Raw genomic sequence first — 15,537 nt, forward strand, 5'->3', positions numbered from 1 at the left:
CCAGGCCCTTGTAAGGGACTAATTTCTGACCTTGTGAAGGAAGGCAGGGATGGTTTGCTGATGCAGGGAGGTATACAGGTGGCGTTTTGGGGAACAAGATGAGACAGGTTATCTGCTTCGATGAAGGAAGAGAGGAGGTGGTGTTAAAGGTTGGGAGAAGAGCCATGTTATGGGTTCAGAACCCGGATGTAGAGAGAGCTGTGCCTGTGGCTTAATAGGAAGTAGCCCGGAGCCAAGTAGGGGTGCCTGCTAACTTAAGGCACAAAGGAACAGGGTCTTTCCCAAGTGTGACTGAGTGGTAATGGTTCCGAAGCAAGGAGGATGCCGACTGTGCCTCTTGATGGTGAGGTCAGTGGAACAGGGCTGGATGTGTGACAGCGACAGTTCCCTCAGGAGAGCTGCATTTCCATTAAGACAGAGGGTGGAGAGAACATTCGTGAAGTGTTACCAACCAGGGATCTTGGCCTCCTTAATCAATAGAAATTGATAAGAGGCCAGACAGAAAATTCAGGCAGGGCTGTATTGGGCTCCTGCTGCAGCAGGCGGCAGTGAAAACAAGTAACAGTTTCCCTTGATTGCTCCGAGGAGGCCGGCAGCGAGCTGGTTCCTTATGTGGGGTGAGGGCAGGGGCGGGTCCAGGAGTCAGGCCAGAGGGGTGGCTTGGGTGGTCTGCCCCCCTCTCTGGTGGTGGTGAGTGCAGGGGGCATGCACAGGACCCTGCTTTTGCTCCTGACCCCTGCTTTTGCTCCCAGCTCTTCAGAAGTGGCAGTTGGCTTTTTTTTTGGTCTTTTTGTATCTTGTCTATAATTTCCCCCAGCTGTGCATGCATGCATATAGTTATTTTTAGTCCCTTATAGTTTCTTTGTATTTTGTTTGTATTTCATTTGTTCAGGTGTAAGCACTGCAGCAAAGGGTCCCAGGTCCTAGTCTGTCTCATTATCCCCTGAGGGATTCTACACCTTTTATTCTTAAGGGGTAAAGGGCCAAGGGTCTCATGTTCTGGAACGTCTTCCTGCCAGACAGGGGCTGCAGACCCTAGCTTACCCTAGAGGTGTAGAAGTCCCTCTCTGACTGTTCCAAGGACCTGTAGGGACCTGGGCCACCCTCTGCTGGAATGGGTTGAATTCCTTGAGCCATCATGAGTCTTACTTGAAACTCTTAGAGCCTAGAAGACACAAACTTGCCCAGAAGGCTAAACAAACAAGGGCCAAAAAGAAGAACACCAGTAGCCACTAAAGGGCCTAGAAAGGGAAGGAACCAGCGTAACTTTAGGAGGGCTTCCTTAACTGTTGACCAGGCAGTGGAGGCGATATTGCCGCTTCTAAAATTATGAAGCCAGTCTGCCTGGGCATATATTTCCTTAATGTTAACTTCCACCTGTCCTATCACACTAATTCAGGTGCAGTAGGAAGTATTATCGCACAGACTCCACCTTGTTCTTCCAGAAGGTTATCAAGAGCTAGACGACTGTCAAGAACTAAATTCGCCAAAGAAACGAGAGGTCTTAAGTCCCATTAAGGCTTGTCTTGTCTGTTCCATCATATAACCAAGCTGTCTGATCTCAGTGTTGCTTCATGATAGGTAAAGCCTCCCCATGGAGCTGCCAGTCCTGTGGCCAGCTCTGCCCTTGCTAAGATCATTCCTAGGGGACTTCCCTGGTGGTCCAGTGGTTAAGACTCTGTGCTTCCAATGCAGGGGGCCTGGGTTCGATCCCTGGTCAGGGAACTAGATCCCACACGCATGCCGCAACTAAAAGATCCTGCGTTTCGCAACTAAAGATCCTGTGTGCCACAACTAAGACTCCGCGTAGCCAAACAAACAAACATATATAGAGAAAAAGGATCATTCCTAGTGCTTTCTGGGTTTGGTGGTGAGCCTGACTGGTTCTGTTACAGATAAAAATCCCTCTTAACCCTGTAGTCCTTATAGCACACTGTCCTATGAAGTGAACATTGTCAGTGCATTTATACGCTATGGCTTGGTTGGAAAAGACAGGGTCTGTCGATAATTCCGTAACATATGATGGTTTGGGTGTCCGCAGAGGAAAACAAACCCTTCCGGGGATGCAGACCTGAATGTCTGTCTCACAGCTGTTAAGACCGGATAGCCCTTGAAGGACGTAACTGTTGTTAGTACTTAAACAGTTAGGGGACAGCAGACTATTATGTTGATGATTAAGCATATAAAGCTCTACAGCATTTCTAACAAGATGTTCACGTATGATCCGCTGAGTACAATAGCAAGAATGGCAAACAGGAGTCCAACCCACTACATCATTTTACTTATCTGTCGATGGTGCCTGTCTTTTGAATAGGTATCTCAGGCCTTCCGCTGGCTTACAGGTGTATTGCTCTTCTGTTGTAACCTGCGGGGTTTCTGGAGGTAAAAGCTTTAGTCTGGAAAAATGTACCCAACTAGATATCCCTTGCACTTTGACAGCAGTGGGAGTGGTTCAGATTACTTTATAGGGGCCCTTCCATTTTGGCAATAGTTGGTCTTCGGGGGACCCCTTTCCAGGTTTTAAGAAGAACTTGGTCCCTGGGATTTGTGAAGGAGCAGCTCCTTCCTCTGTATTTTTAGTGGGAGCTTGCAGTGCCTTGTGGGTATAGTTCAGGATTGTCTTTTGAACTTGTCCTAGATTAAAAATGTATCTCAGGGCCTGGTTCACTTCTTCATCCAGTAGAATGTCAGTAGTAAGAAAAGGTCTCCCATAGGTCCTTTTATTGTTTTACTTGTTTATTTTTTAAGGAGTTTTTTTTTTGTTAATTTATTTTTGGCTGCATTGGGTCTTCGTTGCTGCGCACGGGCTTTCTCTAAGTTGCGGCAAGCGGGGGCTAGCTACTCTGTTGTGGTGCGCGGGCTTCTCATTGCAGTGGCTTCTCTTGTTGCGGAGCACGGGCTCTTAGGTGCACAGGCTTCAGCAGTTGTGGCAGGCGGGCTCAGTAGTTGTGGTGCACGGGCTTAGTTGCTCTGCGGCATATGGATCTTCCCAGACCAGTGCTCAAACCCGTGTCCCCTGCATTGGTAGGCAGATTCTTAACCACTGCGCCACCAGGGAAGTCCTGAAGACATTTTTTAGAAAGCAGAATTGTGTTAATACAGTCTTTTATTCAATTTTAACATAATTTTATTTATTGAATAGTTAAGACAGTCACATTCCAAATTCAAAATATATGAAAGGGTCTATAATGAAGATTTTTCCTCTTTCTACTTGGACTTAATTTCTGGGAAATTTCAATCCTTTAAAAGTGGAGAGAATGTATAAAGAACCCGTGTACCCACCAGCCAGCTTCAGTCTGGCTTCATCTATTGCCACTGTTCCACTGGATTATTCCCTGGTGTTGGCCTTATTTTAAACCAAGCTGAGACTCTGTCTTATGCAGTAAAAGGCAAGGATTTCCTAAGTTGAAATTGCTGCAAATCTCCTTGGGGGCCATTTAAGAGCTCTTTTACTACCACTGATCACTTTAAGATTTTATTTTGGGGCCACATATAGTATTTGCTTTTCCAGAGCTCCTTTCCTGTCTAAAGAGTATCTTTTTTCTCCATCTTTATGCCAAGAACTCTGTAGGAATGCCCCATACTTCCCCAAGGCTTCTGCTTCTGATAGATGGCCCAGTTGGCTCATCTTAGAAAACCTCCACAAGACGTTTTCCGAAAGGAGAGGGAATAGAAAAGTGTAAGGGGTAGGGAGTTTTGAATCCCCTAAAGCTGACGACTGTGTTTGGGTCTGTTTTTGTTGCTCAGAGCCCCTGTTGAGTTCCCTGCTGCGTAGGATGCCAGAACTGGAGACTGTGGAGATCATGAAGTTGGTGAATTGCCCCGAGACCTTCACCCCGGACATGAGGTGCATCATGGGCGAGTCCCCTTCAGTGCGGGGCTACTTCGTCCTGGCGGGAATGAACTCTGCTGGCCTTTCGTTTGGTGGAGGAGCTGGAAGGTAAGTCTTTCGCACTCAGGTTCGGCTTGCGAGGCTTCTTCCTTTCTGGAATTACTTCTGGTTCATAGGGTTTGTGACATACCTAATCCAGTGTGTTCATAAGAAGAGGAAGACACATGTCATGAGAGAGTCGTCCCCTTGAAAGTACTTGCCATGGGAGGCACTTCCCGTGTTCCAGACACGTCATTGTACAGAATGTTTTTGGAACTCCTCTTTTGGAGTTAGCCTTGGAGCCAGTGGGATGTTCTTCTGTACTACTTCAGTCATAACAAATGTTGGTCCTTTGAATATGTATTTGAGTTTGGAAATAGCCAAGTGTGGTGAGTGAAGTAGAAGATCATGCTGATCACACAGGTTTTTATTTTCAAATTTGGTACTTATAAAAATTAAGCGAGGGGGCTTCCCTGGTGGCACAGTGGTTGAGAGTCCGCCTGCAGATGCAGGGGACACGGGTTCGTGCCCCTGTCCGGGAAGATCCCACATGCCACGGAGCGGCTGGGCCCGTGAGCCATGGCCGCTGAGCCTGCGCGTCCAGAGCCTGTTCTCCGCAACGGGAGAGGCCACAACAGTGAGAGGCCCGCGTACCGCAAAAAAAAAAAAAAAAAAAAAAAAAGAAGAAGGACTTAAGACAAAGGTGGTGGCAAACATCAGGGCAGCTCATTGCTGCAATAATAACATTCTGGGAAAATATAATTGATACTGGTATTGGTGACCTTTGAGTGGAGGGAAATCTTCCTTCTGTTTTTGATGTTTCGCAAAGACCATCATTTTATAATTTAGAATTTTAAAAATTAAAAATTGCTAATTGAGTGTTTTGGAGCTTTGTTTTATTTCTGAAATCGCCTGGGCGGGGCGAGGGGGTGCTTGAGCACATCTAAATGCCGAGGAGAAGGAGGTGAATGTGAGGGTATGTGAAAAAGGGAGGACAGCTGATGGAGCTCGGTTCAGGGGAAGGGGGCAGGAAGGGGGATCCAGGCCCTTGTAAGGGACTAATTTCTGACCTTGTGAAGGAAGGCAGGGATGGTTTGCTGATGCAGGGAGGTATACAGGTGGCGTTTTGGGGAACAAGATGAGACAGGTTATCTGCTTCGATGAAGGAAGAGAGGAGGTGGTGTTAAAGGTTGGGAGAAGAGCCATGTTATGGGTTCAGAACCCGGATGTAGAGAGAGCTGTGCCTGTGGCTTAATAGGAAGTAGCCCGGAGCCAAGTAGGGGTGCCTGCTAACTTAAGGCACAAAGGAACAGGGTCTTTCCCAAGTGTGACTGAGTGGTAATGGTTCCGAAGCAAGGAGGATGCCGACTGTGCCTCTTGATGGTGAGGTCAGTGGAACAGGGCTGGATGTGTGACAGCGACAGTTCCCTCAGGAGAGCTGCATTTCCATTAAGACAGAGGGTGGAGAGAACATTCGTGAAGTGTTACCAACCAGGGATCTTGGCCTCCTTAATCAATAGAAATTGATAAGAGGCCAGACAGAAAATTCAGGCAGGGCTGTATTGGGCTCCTGCTGCAGCAGGCGGCAGTGAAAACAAGTAACAGTTTCCCTTGATTGCTCCGAGGAGGCCGGCAGCGAGCTGGTTCCTTATGTGGGGTGAGGGCAGGGGCGGGTCCAGGAGTCAGGCCAGAGGGGTGGCTTGGGTGGTCTGCCCCCCTCTCTGGTGGTGGTGAGTGCAGGGGGCATGCACAGGACCCTGCTTTTGCTCCTGACCCCTGCTTTTGCTCCCAGCTCTTCAGAAGTGGCAGTTGGCTTTTTTTTTGGTCTTTTTGTATCTTGTCTATAATTTCCCCCAGCTGTGCATGCATGCATATAGTTATTTTTAGTCCCTTATAGTTTCTTTGTATTTTGTTTGTATTTCATTTGTTCAGGTGTAAGCACTGCAGCAAAGGGTCCCAGGTCCTAGTCTGTCTCATTATCCCCTGAGGGATTCTACACCTTTTATTCTTAAGGGGTAAAGGGCCAAGGGTCTCATGTTCTGGAACGTCTTCCTGCCAGACAGGGGCTGCAGACCCTAGCTTACCCTAGAGGTGTAGAAGTCCCTCTCTGACTGTTCCAAGGACCTGTAGGGACCTGGGCCACCCTCTGCTGGAATGGGTTGAATTCCTTGAGCCATCATGAGTCTTACTTGAAACTCTTAGAGCCTAGAAGACACAAACTTGCCCAGAAGGCTAAACAAACAAGGGCCAAAAAGAAGAACACCAGTAGCCACTAAAGGGCCTAGAAAGGGAAGGAACCAGCGTAACTTTAGGAGGGCTTCCTTAACTGTTGACCAGGCAGTGGAGGCGATATTGCCGCTTCTAAAATTATGAAGCCAGTCTGCCTGGGCATATATTTCCTTAATGTTAACTTCCACCTGTCCTATCACACTAATTCAGGTGCAGTAGGAAGTATTATCGCACAGACTCCACCTTGTTCTTCCAGAAGGTTATCAAGAGCTAGACGACTGTCAAGAACTAAATTCGCCAAAGAAACGAGAGGTCTTAAGTCCCATTAAGGCTTGTCTTGTCTGTTCCATCATATAACCAAGCTGTCTGATCTCAGTGTTGCTTCATGATAGGTAAAGCCTCCCCATGGAGCTGCCAGTCCTGTGGCCAGCTCTGCCCTTGCTAAGATCATTCCTAGGGGACTTCCCTGGTGGTCCAGTGGTTAAGACTCTGTGCTTCCAATGCAGGGGGCCTGGGTTCGATCCCTGGTCAGGGAACTAGATCCCACACGCATGCCGCAACTAAAAGATCCTGCGTTTCGCAACTAAAGATCCTGTGTGCCACAACTAAGACTCCGCGTAGCCAAACAAACAAACATATATAGAGAAAAAGGATCATTCCTAGTGCTTTCTGGGTTTGGTGGTGAGCCTGACTGGTTCTGTTACAGATAAAAATCCCTCTTAACCCTGTAGTCCTTATAGCACACTGTCCTATGAAGTGAACATTGTCAGTGCATTTATACGCTATGGCTTGGTTGGAAAAGACAGGGTCTGTCGATAATTCCGTAACATATGATGGTTTGGGTGTCCGCAGAGGAAAACAAACCCTTCCGGGGATGCAGACCTGAATGTCTGTCTCACAGCTGTTAAGACCGGATAGCCCTTGAAGGACGTAACTGTTGTTAGTACTTAAACAGTTAGGGGACAGCAGACTATTATGTTGATGATTAAGCATATAAAGCTCTACAGCATTTCTAACAAGATGTTCACGTATGATCCGCTGAGTACAATAGCAAGAATGGCAAACAGGAGTCCAACCCACTACATCATTTTACTTATCTGTCGATGGTGCCTGTCTTTTGAATAGGTATCTCAGGCCTTCCGCTGGCTTACAGGTGTATTGCTCTTCTGTTGTAACCTGCGGGGTTTCTGGAGGTAAAAGCTTTAGTCTGGAAAAATGTACCCAACTAGATATCCCTTGCACTTTGACAGCAGTGGGAGTGGTTCAGATTACTTTATAGGGGCCCTTCCATTTTGGCAATAGTTGGTCTTCGGGGGACCCCTTTCCAGGTTTTAAGAAGAACTTGGTCCCTGGGATTTGTGAAGGAGCAGCTCCTTCCTCTGTATTTTTAGTGGGAGCTTGCAGTGCCTTGTGGGTATAGTTCAGGATTGTCTTTTGAACTTGTCCTAGATTAAAAATGTATCTCAGGGCCTGGTTCACTTCTTCATCCAGTAGAATGTCAGTAGTAAGAAAAGGTCTCCCATAGGTCCTTTTATTGTTTTACTTGTTTATTTTTTAAGGAGTTTTTTTTTTGTTAATTTATTTTTGGCTGCATTGGGTCTTCGTTGCTGCGCACGGGCTTTCTCTAAGTTGCGGCAAGCGGGGGCTAGCTACTCTGTTGTGGTGCGCGGGCTTCTCATTGCAGTGGCTTCTCTTGTTGCGGAGCACGGGCTCTTAGGTGCACAGGCTTCAGCAGTTGTGGCAGGCGGGCTCAGTAGTTGTGGTGCACGGGCTTAGTTGCTCTGCGGCATATGGATCTTCCCAGACCAGTGCTCAAACCCGTGTCCCCTGCATTGGTAGGCAGATTCTTAACCACTGCGCCACCAGGGAAGTCCTGAAGACATTTTTTAGAAAGCAGAATTGTGTTAATACAGTCTTTTATTCAATTTTAACATAATTTTATTTATTGAATAGTTAAGACAGTCACATTCCAAATTCAAAATATATGAAAGGGTCTATAATGAAGATTTTTCCTCTTTCTACTTGGACTTAATTTCTGGGAAATTTCAATCCTTTAAAAGTGGAGAGAATGTATAAAGAACCCGTGTACCCACCAGCCAGCTTCAGTCTGGCTTCATCTATTGCCACTGTTCCACTGGATTATTCCCTGGTGTTGGCCTTATTTTAAACCAAGCTGAGACTCTGTCTTATGCAGTAAAAGGCAAGGATATCCTAAGTTGAAATTGCTGCAGATCTCCTTGGGGGCCATTTAAGAGCTCTTTTACTACCACTGATCACTTTAAGATTTTATTTTGGGGCCACATATAGTATTTGCTTTTCCAGAGCTCCTTTCCTGTCTAAAGAGTATCTTTTTTCTCCATCTTTATGCCAAGAACTCTGTAGGAATGCCCCATACTTCCCCAAGGCTTCTGCTTCTGATAGATGGCCCAGTTGGCTCATCTTAGAAAACCTCCACAAGACGTTTTCCGAAAGGAGAGGGAATAGAAAAGTGTAAGGGGTAGGGAGTTTTGAATCCCCTAAAGCTGACGACTGTGTTTGGGTCTGTTTTTGTTGCTCAGAGCCCCTGTTGAGTTCCCTGCTGCGTAGGATGCCAGAACTGGAGACTGTGGAGATCATGAAGTTGGTGAATTGCCCCGAGACCTTCACGCCGGACATGAGGTGCATCATGGGCGAGTCCCCTTCAGTGCGGGGCTACTTCGTCCTGGCGGGAATGAACTCTGCTGGCCTTTCGTTTGGTGGAGGAGCTGGAAGGTAAGTCTTTCGCACTCAGGTTCGGCTTGCGAGGCTTCTTCCTTTCTGGAATTACTTCTGGTTCATAGGGTTTGTGACATACCTAATCCAGTGTGTTCATAAGAAGAGGAAGACACATGTCATGAGAGAGTCGTCCCCTTGAAAGTACTTGCCATGGGAGGCACTTCCCGTGTTCCAGACACGTCATTGTACAGAATGTTTTTGGAACTCCTCTTTTGGAGTTAGCCTTGGAGCCAGTGGGATGTTCTTCTGTACTACTTCAGTCATAACAAATGTTGGTCCTTTGAATATGTATTTGAGTTTGGAAATAGCCAAGTGTGGTGAGTGAAGTAGAAGATCATGCTGATCACACAGGTTTTTATTTTCAAATTTGGTACTTATAAAAATTAAGCGAGGGGGCTTCCCTGGTGGCACAGTGGTTGAGAGTCCGCCTGCAGATGCAGGGGACACGGGTTCGTGCCCCTGTCCGGGAAGATCCCACATGCCACGGAGCGGCTGGGCCCGTGAGCCATGGCCGCTGAGCCTGCGCGTCCAGAGCCTGTTCTCCGCAACGGGAGAGGCCACAACAGTGAGAGGCCCGCGTACCGCAAAAAAAAAAAAAAAAAAAAAAAAAAGAAGAAGGACTTAAGACAAAGGTGGTGGCAAACATCAGGGCAGCTCATTGCTGCAATAATAACATTCTGGGAAAATATAATTGATACTGGTATTGGTGACCTTTGAGTGGAGGGAAATCTTCCTTCTGTTTTTGATGTTTCGCAAAGACCATCATTTTATAATTTAGAATTTTAAAAATTAAAAATTGCTAATTGAGTGTTTTGGAGCTTTGTTTTATTTCTGAAATCGCCTGGGCGGGGCGAGGGGGTGCTTGAGCACATCTAAATGCCGAGGAGAAGGAGGTGAATGTGAGGGTATGTGAAAAAGGGAGGACAGCTGATGGAGCTCGGTTCAGGGGAAGGGGGCAGGAAGGGGGATCCAGGCCCTTGTAAGGGACTAATTTCTGACCTTGTGAAGGAAGGCAGGGATGGTTTGCTGATGCAGGGAGGTATACAGGTGGCGTTTTGGGGAACAAGATGAGACAGGTTATCTGCTTCGATGAAGGAAGAGAGGAGGTGGTGTTAAAGGTTGGGAGAAGAGCCATGTTATGGGTTCAGAACCCGGATGTAGAGAGAGCTGTGCCTGTGGCTTAATAGGAAGTAGCCCGGAGCCAAGTAGGGGTGCCTGCTAACTTAAGGCACAAAGGAACAGGGTCTTTCCCAAGTGTGACTGAGTGGTAATGGTTCCGAAGCAAGGAGGATGCCGACTGTGCCTCTTGATGGTGAGGTCAGTGGAACAGGGCTGGATGTGTGACAGCGACAGTTCCCTCAGGAGAGCTGCATTTCCATTAAGACAGAGGGTGGAGAGAACATTCGTGAAGTGTTACCAACCAGGGATCTTGGCCTCCTTAATCAATAGAAATTGATAAGAGGCCAGACAGAAAATTCAGGCAGGGCTGTATTGGGCTCCTGCTGCAGCAGGCGGCAGTGAAAACAAGTAACAGTTTCCCTTGATTGCTCCGAGGAGGCCGGCAGCGAGCTGGTTCCTTATGTGGGGTGAGGGCAGGGGCGGGTCCAGGAGTCAGGCCAGAGGGGTGGCTTGGGTGGTCTGCCCCCCTCTCTGGTGGTGGTGAGTGCAGGGGGCATGCACAGGACCCTGCTTTTGCTCCTGACCCCTGCTTTTGCTCCCAGCTCTTCAGAAGTGGCAGTTGGCTTTTTTTTTGGTCTTTTTGTATCTTGTCTATAATTTCCCCCAGCTGTGCATGCATGCATATAGTTATTTTTAGTCCCTTATAGTTTCTTTGTATTTTGTTTGTATTTCATTTGTTCAGGTGTAAGCACTGCAGCAAAGGGTCCCAGGTCCTAGTCTGTCTCATTATCCCCTGAGGGATTCTACACCTTTTATTCTTAAGGGGTAAAGGGCCAAGGGTCTCATGTTCTGGAACGTCTTCCTGCCAGACAGGGGCTGCAGACCCTAGCTTACCCTAGAGGTGTAGAAGTCCCTCTCTGACTGTTCCAAGGACCTGTAGGGACCTGGGCCACCCTCTGCTGGAATGGGTTGAATTCCTTGAGCCATCATGAGTCTTACTTGAAACTCTTAGAGCCTAGAAGACACAAACTTGCCCAGAAGGCTAAACAAACAAGGGCCAAAAAGAAGAACACCAGTAGCCACTAAAGGGCCTAGAAAGGGAAGGAACCAGCGTAACTTTAGGAGGGCTTCCTTAACTGTTGACCAGGCAGTGGAGGCGATATTGCCGCTTCTAAAATTATGAAGCCAGTCTGCCTGGGCATATATTTCCTTAATGTTAACTTCCACCTGTCCTATCACACTAATTCAGGTGCAGTAGGAAGTATTATCGCACAGACTCCACCTTGTTCTTCCAGAAGGTTATCAAGAGCTAGACGACTGTCAAGAACTAAATTCGCCAAAGAAACGAGAGGTCTTAAGTCCCATTAAGGCTTGTCTTGTCTGTTCCATCATATAACCAAGCTGTCTGATCTCAGTGTTGCTTCATGATAGGTAAAGCCTCCCCATGGAGCTGCCAGTCCTGTGGCCAGCTCTGCCCTTGCTAAGATCATTCCTAGGGGACTTCCCTGGTGGTCCAGTGGTTAAGACTCTGTGCTTCCAATGCAGGGGGCCTGGGTTCGATCCCTGGTCAGGGAACTAGATCCCACACGCATGCCGCAACTAAAAGATCCTGCGTTTCGCAACTAAAGATCCTGTGTGCCACAACTAAGACTCCGCGTAGCCAAACAAACAAACATATATAGAGAAAAAGGATCATTCCTAGTGCTTTCTGGGTTTGGTGGTGAGCCTGACTGGTTCTGTTACAGATAAAAATCCCTCTTAACCCTGTAGTCCTTATAGCACACTGTCCTATGAAGTGAACATTGTCAGTGCATTTATACGCTATGGCTTGGTTGGAAAAGACAGGGTCTGTCGATAATTCCGTAACATATGATGGTTTGGGTGTCCGCAGAGGAAAACAAACCCTTCCGGGGATGCAGACCTGAATGTCTGTCTCACAGCTGTTAAGACCGGATAGCCCTTGAAGGACGTAACTGTTGTTAGTACTTAAACAGTTAGGGGACAGCAGACTATTATGTTGATGATTAAGCATATAAAGCTCTACAGCATTTCTAACAAGATGTTCACGTATGATCCGCTGAGTACAATAGCAAGAATGGCAAACAGGAGTCCAACCCACTACATCATTTTACTTATCTGTCGATGGTGCCTGTCTTTTGAATAGGTATCTCAGGCCTTCCGCTGGCTTACAGGTGTATTGCTCTTCTGTTGTAACCTGCGGGGTTTCTGGAGGTAAAAGCTTTAGTCTGGAAAAATGTACCCAACTAGATATCCCTTGCACTTTGACAGCAGTGGGAGTGGTTCAGATTACTTTATAGGGGCCCTTCCATTTTGGCAATAGTTGGTCTTCGGGGGACCCCTTTCCAGGTTTTAAGAAGAACTTGGTCCCTGGGATTTGTGAAGGAGCAGCTCCTTCCTCTGTATTTTTAGTGGGAGCTTGCAGTGCCTTGTGGGTATAGTTCAGGATTGTCTTTTGAACTTGTCCTAGATTAAAAATGTATCTCAGGGCCTGGTTCACTTCTTCATCCAGTAGAATGTCAGTAGTAAGAAAAGGTCTCCCATAGGTCCTTTTATTGTTTTACTTGTTTATTTTTTAAGGAGTTTTTTTTTTGTTAATTTATTTTTGGCTGCATTGGGTCTTCGTTGCTGCGCACGGGCTTTCTCTAAGTTGCGGCAAGCGGGGGCTAGCTACTCTGTTGTGGTGCGCGGGCTTCTCATTGCAGTGGCTTCTCTTGTTGCGGAGCACGGGCTCTTAGGTGCACAGGCTTCAGCAGTTGTGGCAGGCGGGCTCAGTAGTTGTGGTGCACGGGCTTAGTTGCTCTGCGGCATATGGATCTTCCCAGACCAGTGCTCAAACCCGTGTCCCCTGCATTGGTAGGCAGATTCTTAACCACTGCGCCACCAGGGAAGTCCTGAAGACATTTTTTAGAAAGCAGAATTGTGTTAATACAGTCTTTTATTCAATTTTAACATAATTTTATTTATTGAATAGTTAAGACAGTCACATTCCAAATTCAAAATATATGAAAGGGTCTATAATGAAGATTTTTCCTCTTTCTACTTGGACTTAATTTCTGGGAAATTTCAATCCTTTAAAAGTGGAGAGAATGTATAAAGAACCCGTGTACCCACCAGCCAGCTTCAGTCTGGCTTCATCTATTGCCACTGTTCCACTGGATTATTCCCTGGTGTTGGCCTTATTTTAAACCAAGCTGAGACTCTGTCTTATGCAGTAAAAGGCAAGGATATCCTAAGTTGAAATTGCTGCAGATCTCCTTGGGGGCCATTTAAGAGCTCTTTTACTACCACTGATCACTTTAAGATTTTATTTTGGGGCCACATATAGTATTTGCTTTTCCAGAGCTCCTTTCCTGTCTAAAGAGTATCTTTTTTCTCCATCTTTATGCCAAGAACTCTGTAGGAATGCCCCATACTTCCCCAAGGCTTCTGCTTCTGATAGATGGCCCAGTTGGCTCATCTTAGAAAACCTCCACAAGACGTTTTCCGAAAGGAGAGGGAATAGAAAAGTGTAAGGGGTAGGGAGTTTTGAATCCCCTAAAGCTGACGACTGTGTTTGGGTCTGTTTTTGTTGCTCAGAGCCCCTGTTGAGTTCCCTGCTGCGTAGGATGCCAGAACTGGAGACTGTGGAGATCATGAAGTTGGTGAATTGCCCCGAGACCTTCACGCCGGACATGAGGTGCATCATGGGCGAGTCCCCTTCAGTGCGGGGCTACTTCGTCCTGGCGGGAATGAACTCTGCTGGCCTTTCGTTTGGTGGAGGAGCTGGAAGGTAAGTCTTTCGCACTCAGGTTCGGCTTGCGAGGCTTCTTCCTTTCTGGAATTACTTCTGGTTCATAGGGTTTGTGACATACCTAATCCAGTGTGTTCATAAGAAGAGGAAGACACATGTCATGAGAGAGTCGTCCCCTTGAAAGTACTTGCCATGGGAGGCACTTCCCGTGTTCCAGACACGTCATTGTACAGAATGTTTTTGGAACTCCTCTTTTGGAGTTAGCCTTGGAGCCAGTGGGATGTTTTTTTGGAACTACTTCAGTCGTAACAAATGTTGCTCATTCATGAAACTGGAAATAGAAAGAGCAGGTTTGGACGATAAGATGATGAAATTTTTGTTAGACATGTTAGCCTACGTATGGATTCCCAGATGTGGTGACTCACAGAACAGTTGGGTAAAGAGAATAGAAGTCCAGTGACTAAATTTCTGGATGGAAGCTAAGTACAGTAAAGGATCACTGGCTGCTTCTGTTTTTCTGTTCTACTGTTGTAAGCAAAAATACACACACAGCTCTTTTTCCACACAGACATGGGCTCATTTTACATAACATCTTACAGAAAGACCCGAATGAACTTTTTGGCCAACCCAATATTTGAGTGATGAGTCAAGTACCAGGTTCTTACTACTAAGTCAAGTGTAAGGCAGGATGTCAAGTCCAGTGACAGTGATAGGGACTTCAGGAGGAGGAATGGGGCTTTTCCCCCACAGCCATGCTGCCCATTGCATGGAGGGAAGGGATCTTATTTACCTGTTTTCAAATTCTCTTGTACACTTTGGGAACAGGTACAAATGGTTTTATGTACAACGTTTATTCTTAGTGATGGCAAAAACATATCTGGTTACCACAGATGCAGGACATTTCTCAGGCAGACACAGCAAGAGTAGTGAAAATGTCCATTTATTCATTTACAAACTTAGTAACATAAAATAAAATTGAAATCTGACTTGATAGAAATACAGTGAACAACGTTAATACCACATTCGCAGAGGGCAGAAATGCTCTGTCACCCTGTGTGCCTGTCATCACCAGGGCTCGTGAGAAACATCCCATTTACTAAAGTGCCTCGCACGTCTTCAGGACCACATGCTGATGCTACACATGGGATAGAAAAGGGCTGAGTTGAACTGCACGTTTACAAATGCAAAGAACGAGTTGTAGCCTTTACAGTAATTACAATGGCATTTTCTTATATCCCAAGAGTTGACCAGAGAGTAAAGTGTTAGCTGTGCTGCTGGAAGACCCTTCACTGAAATGAGCTGCAGAAGCTTTCAACCCTACACCCATCTGTTGAAGGTACTTTTTTTCGTCTCCACCCACCAAGTGACACTCTGGAGTGTAAGGCACTAGAACCTGGCTTGGAGGAAAGAGGTGCCCCAAGCTCCAGTTCTTGGTGTGCAAAGGAAATCCTGGCATAGATCCATAGAAACAGATGCTAAAAGTATCCTCTCCCTTCTTAAAATTTCTGTCCTTGAGAGACAGAAAAATGAGAAGGTAGAAAGTCTGCAAAGGATGAAAATAGGTGTATCTAAATATCATGAGAAAAATGGCCCATGAAGAAACGTGTAATTCCCCAAGGGTTCTGCTCAGAGAAGTCACGAATCATACACAAGGAACTCTGGTGTTTAATGGATAAAGAGAAGGCAAAGACATACAAAAATACTCAGTCCTCTTGAAAAATAGTGTATTTGTCATGGTAAGGGACTGCATATGCCAGCCCCGTGATGACAGTGAAGGAGCCTTACAACTAACGGAGCACCTTAATGTGGAGGG

General features: G+C 46.5%; 2 protein-coding genes across 18 annotated transcripts in view; one reads left to right on the forward strand and one right to left on the reverse strand.

Moving 5' to 3' along the window:
• EXOSC6 (exosome component 6) overlaps window positions 1–13,782 on the forward strand; it is a 68,090-nt gene extending 54,308 nt beyond the window's left edge. For 2 of the 3 annotated variants that reach the window (XM_060131655.1, XM_060131656.1), the window contains exons 5-7: window positions 3,748–3,940; window positions 8,659–8,851; window positions 13,571–13,782. The gene's annotated coding sequence lies outside the window, so the exon portion shown is untranslated. The remainder of the gene's footprint in view (window positions 1–3,747; window positions 3,941–8,658; window positions 8,852–13,570) is intronic. The other variant, XR_009537204.1, reaches the window with a different exon arrangement.
• An 866-nt stretch (window positions 13,783–14,648) lies between these two features.
• The window catches only part of PDPR (pyruvate dehydrogenase phosphatase regulatory subunit), a 38,718-nt gene continuing 37,829 nt past the window's right edge, over window positions 14,649–15,537 (reverse strand). For all 15 annotated transcript variants that reach the window (XM_060129899.1, XM_060129897.1, XM_060129891.1 and 12 more), the window contains one exon: window positions 14,649–14,859. The gene's annotated coding sequence lies outside the window, so the exon portion shown is untranslated. The remainder of the gene's footprint in view (window positions 14,860–15,537) is intronic.

This window comes from Lagenorhynchus albirostris, chromosome 19, assembly GCF_949774975.1.
Source record: "Lagenorhynchus albirostris chromosome 19, mLagAlb1.1, whole genome shotgun sequence".
Taxonomy (NCBI): domain Eukaryota; kingdom Metazoa; phylum Chordata; class Mammalia; order Artiodactyla; family Delphinidae; genus Lagenorhynchus; species Lagenorhynchus albirostris.